This window comes from Varroa jacobsoni, unplaced genomic scaffold (genome assembly GCF_002532875.2).
Source record: "Varroa jacobsoni isolate VJ856 unplaced genomic scaffold, vjacob_1.0 scaffold_786, whole genome shotgun sequence".
Classification (NCBI taxonomy): domain Eukaryota; kingdom Metazoa; phylum Arthropoda; class Arachnida; order Mesostigmata; family Varroidae; genus Varroa; species Varroa jacobsoni.
In genome coordinates this window covers 165,649-174,647 of record NW_019213688.1, presented here as the reverse complement: position 1 = coordinate 174,647, position 8,999 = coordinate 165,649, and positions in this window count along the sequence as shown.

The window sequence follows — 8,999 nt, the reverse complement described above, 5'->3', positions numbered from 1 at the left end:
AAGGTACTCCTAATCCCAAGGTAATCTTCTTTTTTTTTTTTTTCACAAACGAATTAATTGCTGTAGGTTTGTGTCGTGATGATCAGATTGTTTCTAGCCATTGTGTTTCCGTTAACTTCACCCCAATCCAATCATTTTGACATCGTTTCACAGACTTCCATCTCGGATACGACGGCAAATACCTTCAGCCTTATTACTTGGTGCAAAACGAGTCAAGGACTACAATTGAACGGACCATGACTTAAACCCCAGTGATTTCTATCGGCCGCATGAATTTGCGTGTACCCTCTGAAAAAACGCTCAGGCCGAACTGGCAGTGAAACCAAGCTTCACCTCTATGCCGTGACGTTAAAGCAGCTGCTATCGGCTCCGGCCAACCAATTAGACCGAATTACATAAGAAAAAGCGGTGGTTCCGATTGTTAGATGAATGAACCTCGCGGCGGTCGGACCGATGCTTGAGCTGCCGGTTGCAGCATGCAACCCTATTTCAAAATCTTCTTCGCATAATTGCACTCTTATAAGTGCACGTCGTGTAAATTCATCGTTCACATTTCCGTGTACCTTTTGCCCGTTAACAACTACATTTAATACATTAATAGAAGCCCTATTTAAAACAGTTTTTTCAACTTTCTTTTATTCGCCATTGGGCTTAAGTTGCCCAGCCGTTCCCTTCCCCCGTCGCCCTCTTTCAGATGTCGTCACAATGTTTACAAGACGCGACACTTCGAGACGAAAGCCGCCAACGTTATAATATCCGAAAAATTTACCTAGAAATTACCAAGGTTCCGCTGGCAAGACGCCGTTAATAAAAATATTCGCAGTCTCTACGCATGCTTTAGTTTGCATGTGTGTAGACGTAACACATATATGGACTTATACGTGTTACATATATATATTATACATTATATAAACAAGCGGACATACTTAATGTGTGTGTAATACAAACTATATAAGAATGCATTATCTTCGTTGTTTGAAACGATTCTTGAAAGATATATTTCAGCTAAATACACACACTCGAGATGGATACATATAATGGGCATTTAAAAATAATCGAAAAGAAAACATAGCAAATTTAAAAATAGTATGCCATTTACGTTGATCTATGGATCCAGTTAGACCTCGAGATGTTTAACGATTTGAAATTTCTACAGTAAATGAGTTTGTCATCATCGAACCTCTGGCTACGGATAACCTAGTTCTATTGAACTATAAAAATATTCAAGTTTATGTTTCACAGTGGACTGACTCATCGAAGGCATTACGAGTAATAAGAGCGGGTTGACGCCCACACAAAGATAGCAGTGATAACAACCAGTGAGATTAGGATCAACTCCTTCTTACATTAAGGTCCTGATCGGTAAGGCTACAAAGACGACCAAAAATTGACCGATCTGTGCGTCCTGTATGCGTAGATTCCCGCTACCTGCTGAAGTAATTAGCCTCTTCCCTCCATCGAGCACTGACAAATATGCACGAGGGCTGGTTCAATCCAATGGACTTCCTCTGCTATGGCCATCCACATACGCTATTAGTTAACGTCGCATATAATCCCACGGTCACGACCTTTAATTACAACGGCCGTCACCCGATTTATTCTCTAAGGTCAGCAAAGATCTACTTGGAAAAAACGATGTGTGAAGTCTTGCAATTTTTACACAGCCGTCGCTGTTACGTTTGACTCCATTCGCTCATGTTTTGCCGCACATCCGTAATAGATTCAATAGAGATACGCAGCAAGAAATGAAGCCCATTACAAGCAAGCAGTTTATAATGAGCTTCATTTCTTCTTCTTTTTCTTTCAAATGTGTTTATGGGGCATAAGACGAAAACAGGTATATACGTAAAAATTGCTCGTTTTCACTTCCAGTATTAGATTAAATATAATGCTTAAACATGGGAGGTATTACATGAAAATGGTACACTAAAATGGTCGTTACTTAACGACGAGTATGTTAGGGCATTCGTAAAAGTCATCGTTTATAAGCTAACGTAGGTAACTCTGCGTCTTTCTAAAGAGTGTCGTTTACTTTGTAATAGTAATAAAGTTCCTAATTTACAAAGTAAGTAGTATTGTGATTCTAACCGCGTTATTGTTTTTTCTCTCGCTACGAAATACGGTGGAGCTTTAGGCACCGATGCTTCAAGGATTGCTCAGAAGCTGTTAACCGTTAATTGTGCACAGCGAACGGTGTAATAGGACCGTTCGTTGTGCAGATACGAAGTCGATTTTTGCGCAACGCTTTCATAATGGAGGGCCATCACCTTAGCTCGTCATGTGTGATTTTCGACTGAAGTCTTTGCCTGTCTTATAGCTTACCACTTGTCAACTCGACAGGGCGAGCGCTTTGTGATGTGGGATCGTCACGCTACGATAAGCGGGATATGTACGCACGTAGAAGCCATTTAGGGATGCGGGCACACCACCGGAGAGCAGGATGAGTATTGCCAATTTTTCACTCATGCCAACGCGGAACAAGCAACGCGTTACTCGACATGACTGTCCTTGGCTAGGCAGTCATTAGGCATCAGTAGCACTCAGCAACAGAGGTCAACTCGGACATCTCTTATACCTTCCTCTGTATTTAAACGGGCCTCTGATTTTGAATTTGATGAGCCGAAACCGTTCAAGAAAAAATACTTGTGTCTATACAGATCTGATAAATGCTCATTCGTGGCAAAACTTACGTTTATATCCCATACTTGGTGTGTTTAATAGCGAACATTTAGGAACTTATTATTTCGCAAGCAAGGAGCTTGTTTTTAATAAGTGTGACCATGCCATATATACTATTTAAGATATAAGTTCCGCATAAAAAATCAGATTGGATCAACTACAGTCTAGTTTTCTACCAGGGTTATCCTGTTTTTTATATGAAAGTGGAAATTAGGTATAGTAGGTTTCAACGACTGCTCTTTTTTTTTAAATAGCAGTGCGTACGACCTCAACATCAAAATATCATCGATATTCCAGCTGTAAATGCTTGTGCGAGTACTAAATCTGATCGCCTAACCAACTAGTGAATTCACAATATAGTTTTCAAAGAACAGTGTCAATGCACTCAATCAAACTTTGAAAGAACATCATTTTATAATATGTGTGATACCAGTAAACATTTCAAAGATCTCAGCGGAGGCGCACTGGCGGCTTCAACGATTTTCAATATATTTTTTGCAGAAGCCACCTCGGCCTCTTCTAATCAACGAGAGAGAGAAAAATGTTTATCTTGCCTTTAGCTTCGCAGGCGGCACAGAGGTCCTATACAATCCGAAATACACAGCTGTGTATTCCCACTTGACGCTGAGACAGAAGTCCGAGCGCCGGGAGTAACGAGAAGGGGTGAAACGTCTAATTGATCTCTCATGCAGCACTTCGCGTAGCCAACAGTTCCATGTCCACGAGTAATATAGTCAGTGAAAACCCGGCCTGTATGTAATCTCGATGTTGGGGCCCCACAAGGCCTTCACACTTCTCAAAGTAATTTCTTAGAAAAGATACCAGTTCCGGCTATGGGAAGTACCTTCTCCTTTTTTCACTGTTCTGCGCGAACTTCAACCGTTTCTTTTTCAATGACAGAACGGCTTTGTCCGCCTTAGGAGCCGTAGTTCGTGTCAAGCTGGAACTTAACACTCCAACTTTATTTGCTTTTTCTACCTAATGCCGTCCTGCCCCCTAGCAACAACGTGGCCTGGGGATTCGTGCGATCCTTCGTGGCAATGGGGAAGGGCTGGTATGAAGCGGCTCGGAAATTCCTGGTTCAGTAATGGCCAAAGCAGCAGAAGCACTAACAGCAGCTGCAGAAAGCGTAGTAGCGTTAATGGGAACGACGGTGACACGGCTTTGCATCATTGCTACAGCTACGTTTGCAGTCGTCCCGAATGTCGAAACGAACAAGCGCTGACGAAAAGATGCGCCTAGAACACAAATGAACGCAACAACATTCTGTTGTATTGAATGCGGCAGCGGGGTTCGAGACGATGGTGAATGGCGCGGCAGAATCATGTGATAACCAGGACGATGGCCGAGGCAGTATTCAATGAAGTAATTTGCCATGACCCACTAGTACGCCACAGTTAAGGCTCTACCCGGCGAATCGTAAACGACGGAAGCAATTATGGAAACTGTGATACAGTACAATGTAACAGCAGTGCACAAATCCGTTTGAGGCTTAACGACGCTAACGGACGGAATACTCGAAGCGTTTAGCGCAACAACGATAATCGCAGTGGCCTTGTTAGTTGACATTGTATTACTAGTTGTCGTGAAGGTAGAAACGGGTGCTTAGTCAACGGGCAAGTGAACAATGGATGTGAGTAATAGCAAAACTCGACGTACCTTCACCCTCGTTAGGAGTAAGCATGTCAACGAGGTTCATACGGTGAACGAGCAACGATGAAGGTCAGACAACGTTTTCGAATTTTCCCTCCACAATAAAGGTGCAAGAGGAAGTGAACCACTATAGCTCTATGGAGCCGTTGGACACTGCACTGGATATACTAGCCATATTCTTTGACAATATATTGCGCTAAAACTCACTGGCACCCCAATGAAGGAGCGTCAATCTAAGACCAGTCAGTACACCGAAACCTGACCTGTACTATGAGAAGCACACCGCACTGAGCAATTTGCAAAATGGGGCTACAACAAAAAAATCATATAATTAAATACTACTATAAATATACAAAATATCTTTTTGATTGCAAAGATATTCAAACTACGAGTGACGGTTTAAGTAAAAATGGCTTACCAAGAAATGCGTCTTCTCTATGTGACTAAATCATTTGGCCAATCAATCATGTGGCTGACCATTTTTCTCATATATATTATATAATATATATATGTGCGTGACACGGTAAGATATCACATCACACGAGACCTGAAAACTAGTATCGTTTTTAGGAAACTCGATCACGGAAATATGGAAGAGCAAACCTAAGAGAGATTCTGGGTCCGTGTAAATTCGATCTCGTTCCGTTAGAGCGAAGGGTGACCAAGTTCCATGACATTATGCTATAACTATTATATTTTTTTTTGGGTTATTTAGGAAAGTTTGAGATTTGGAAAAATTGTTTGAAGCACAGTTTTTTACTCCGTGCTGAAGTGTCAGTATTCCCTTGTGTTATCCCTCACTATGGACTTTTAGGTTTCTCTATACATTGTTAGGTGTTGAATGTATTAAATCGTTTTGGCGTCTGATTATAATCTAATTTATTTAAGCCTCGTCCATCCTTTTCCCAGAGGGAATGGGCAAAAATGAAAGGCAGCTAATATTGAAATATGTCACTCCCGTTTCTTTGTTCTCCTTCTTCATAAATATTCTAACTAGTCTTAACTCGTTACTTATTAAAGATTTGAAAGACGACTACATCACTCTACGCCTGCCATAAGGTAGTGAAGAGAAACGGGATTTTCTTTATTCGGCCTGGGTTAAGCCGAATCCCACTGCTGCTGACTATCGCAGGTTTGTTTACACCCGCTTTAATCAGCGATCCCTAGGAAAAGTAATCTATTATTCCGCCTTATTAATACCTCTCTGAAAAATCACTGGTGCTGCCATTGTTGCTATATTTAATTCATGTTAATCCGTCTAAGCGCTCTAAAAGAACGTTCTTGTCCGGTCCTCTGTTGTTGTATGTTTACTTCCTTTTTCCTAAAGAACGATTTCCAAGCTCAGATTGCTGTTCTGGAAATGACATTCGTGCGCCATTTTTAAGGGGTGTCCGCGAAGGTCCACCACAATCCTTCTTAGACACATGAACAAGCCAATAGTACAGACGATGGGACTCATACGTGTTGCCTTATTGGTTGCTCCACTAGTGCCCTAGGGAATAGGCGCTGACTATTCCCTAGTTTCTCGCCCCGAACACTAAACAGGAAGGCATAAACCTCGAATACCTACATATGTGAGACATTTTTGCTTTACGTGTTAAATTAATTGCTTGCGGTTAGGTAATAAAGTGTTCATTCAATGGAGTCTTGGACTATTCAATAGGAATTATTATTGCATGATCAACTACTATAATTATAGGTACTGACTTTGTACAAGATGTTTCTTTCGAAGCTTATTGACTACTGTTTAATAATTGGTCTTTGGAAAATGACATTGAGGTGGCTGGTTCCAGGATACATTTTTGGAAAAGCTATTTGGATCGACGCGAGTGACCTCAACGCATCCTGTTAGAATCGAATATACTTGCCTAAATTCTAAGTTAAAATTTTATTATTCGGTACTGAATACGCTACTAAATCAGCTCAATAAGATAACCGTCGTAGAATTTTATCGGTAGCGTTCAAGCGCCTTTCGTATTGAATCTTTAAGCTATTATGTAGCAAAATAGGTAAATTAAACTAAAGAAAACCAGTAAAATTCTGCCATTTTCGATTTGTTTCGCTTTGTTTATGTTGCCTTTTCTTAAGATCTAGACTCCCAAAATATTACAGTCTATTATACCAGTTGAGTAACCACAATGTTTATCACTGAAATAGTAAATATACGTTGCCCTAATTGTGGCAAGCCCACTCTTGATCTACATCTATACGGCAGCTGTCACGAACACTCTACCCGTAAATACTATCTGAACACCTTTAGGATTCCAATATGCTGTCGAAAAAAAAAGACCAGATTTTGAACGGGCGTGCTATAAAAACTTCAATTTTCAAAGATTTCCAAAGTCAAGCTAGTTCACATGAAACACCTTTTATCAGCTCCGTCGGTCGGCCGGCCGGCCGGCCTACTGTGGGGCTATACTTTTTGCTCCTGATACACAGCCTGCGCGCTTCACTTGCCGGCTACCTCCTCCCTCAGTTGCTTGTTAAAGCTCAAAACCTGACTGTGAATCGTCGCCAGTTCGGCTTCTGGCCAAACGCCAGCAGCGCATCTGTCCTGACTTCGTGGACAAGTGACGACTTTTCTAACTGCCCGTATTTTACAGCAGACTTCCCGTCCGGATTCTCTGCTCACTTGCACCTTTCACTTCGACTTACCTTTGAAATTTTCAAAAGCACTAACAAGGCTGCCGTGGCCTTGGATACCAACACCTGCACCTAAAGCAGCCAAGATCGAGCGAACGAGAGGAAAAGAGAAAAAGTGGGAAGAAGTAGAGCGTGAGACAGAAGACAGAGAGAGCGTTGAGTAAGGCGATGGGTAGAGGGAGAATCGCAAAGAGCCTCTCTTGCAGAGAGGCAAATGACGGAGTGAAAGAGAAAGAGAAACAGGAAAGGATACGGCGATCGAGAGAGGAAAAAGGAGGAGGAGCTATAGAAAGGGATAAACACAAGTGGTAAAAACTGGAAAGGTAGAGAGCGCAAAAGAAGAAGAGAGAGAAAGTGAGGCGTATATATATATATATAGACCAGAGTAAGAGGAAGAGAGAGAAGCCAGACAGCTATGAAGTGTGTGAATTCAAGACGAAGGGACACGCTGTCGAATACGGCCACGAATACGTTGATGCTTATACGATATGAAACAATTATGAAAGTAATGGCCGGAGTTATAGCCTCTCTTTTCTAACATGTATTTTATTGATGGTCATCTTGCAAATCGTTGAGAAGCTTTCTCTAGGAGGATGTCGTAAGCGTTTTATACGGATCACAAACCTTGATTTTGAGTTCGGAATCAGGGATATTCAAAGGGTCGAATGAAGTGCGTTTTTCAGGCCGATATTGCTATTTTTGAAATTAGCTATCTTTTGAAAGGCACTCTTAGCCATAATGTATTCATCGAGTGCACCACGTTTATCCCGAATTGTTCAGACTGTTTTCTTGACGTACGTGAAGAACGAATAGAAGGCGTCGAAAATACAGTCTCTCTGTCATGTCACTTAGTTGCTTTTAGGGTCCGAATATAAAACAAAATTGTAGTTTGAAGGAAACGATGACGACTAGCTGTAGAACAGTTTCTTCAAAACAATTTTCTAACAATATGTAGCTTGTTGATGTTTTGCCGGAAAAGTGTCGGAAAATCCCGGACCAGACGGAACCTACTAATTCACACAGACCACGCGCTCGTAAGCTCAGGCATCTTACACTCAAGGCTAAGTCAACTAATTGGCCATTAAGTTGTTCCCTGTCATCTGCTCTCAGAGCGTCGTTTAGACAGACTATGTTACGCCAATAAAGACGTTTATGTAATTGCTGGCCCTGAAACCAAGAAAGTCGCGACTTGATTAAAATTGCCAAAGTAAAGGCCTACTAAGACAGAATTATGCACGAAAGCCGCAGAGGCATGGAGTCTCCGCCATCTCTATACGTTGGTAGCAGTGTGAATCGCAGCTAAAAGACGGGCAGCTAATAGAAATGGAACAGATATTCAGCGAAATTATTGTGTTTTGGACTAAAAATGACCAAAAGAAGACTTATTGTCTGCGTTGTCAAACGTATATCACAGGAACGAACATGGTTTTCCTCTTGCACTTTTCTGTTCCGTTAATTTATGACGATCGTACAGAAGTACTCTACAAGTATGATGCGTACCAAGGGGGCAACCAAACATTCAGGACTGGTATGTAGAACCAAATTTTTCGTATTTTTATCATTACCAAAAGGTTAAATATATGGGGTACTTGTACCAACGTAAGTTTGTTTTAGAAACTAAGCGTCTTCATATGTTCACGAATGTGTGGGCTGAGAAGATCTAAACATATTTCAGTATCTATCACGTATGGAATTGCCTCACTTTTATAAGTAAATGTTTCAAGTAATTACCTTATAGAGCAAGCGACATCTTTAGTAGAAACCCGAATAAGCCCTCGTATATTTATAAAATTCCTCATGGTACTTTCAACAAAAAAATGAGGCGAAAACAGTCCCTTGCTCATTGCCGTATATGTTCTTAATATCTGTGACCTTTAAAACCACAAATACAAGCATTTAGTCAGTTATAATTTATTACTACCTTCTGACAAACATTGCCACGTGTGTGTAAATGTATTATCTTTACAGTTAGTGTTTAGAGTTGCGCTTTATTTCTTATTATTGTTATATAACACCCGGCTGTC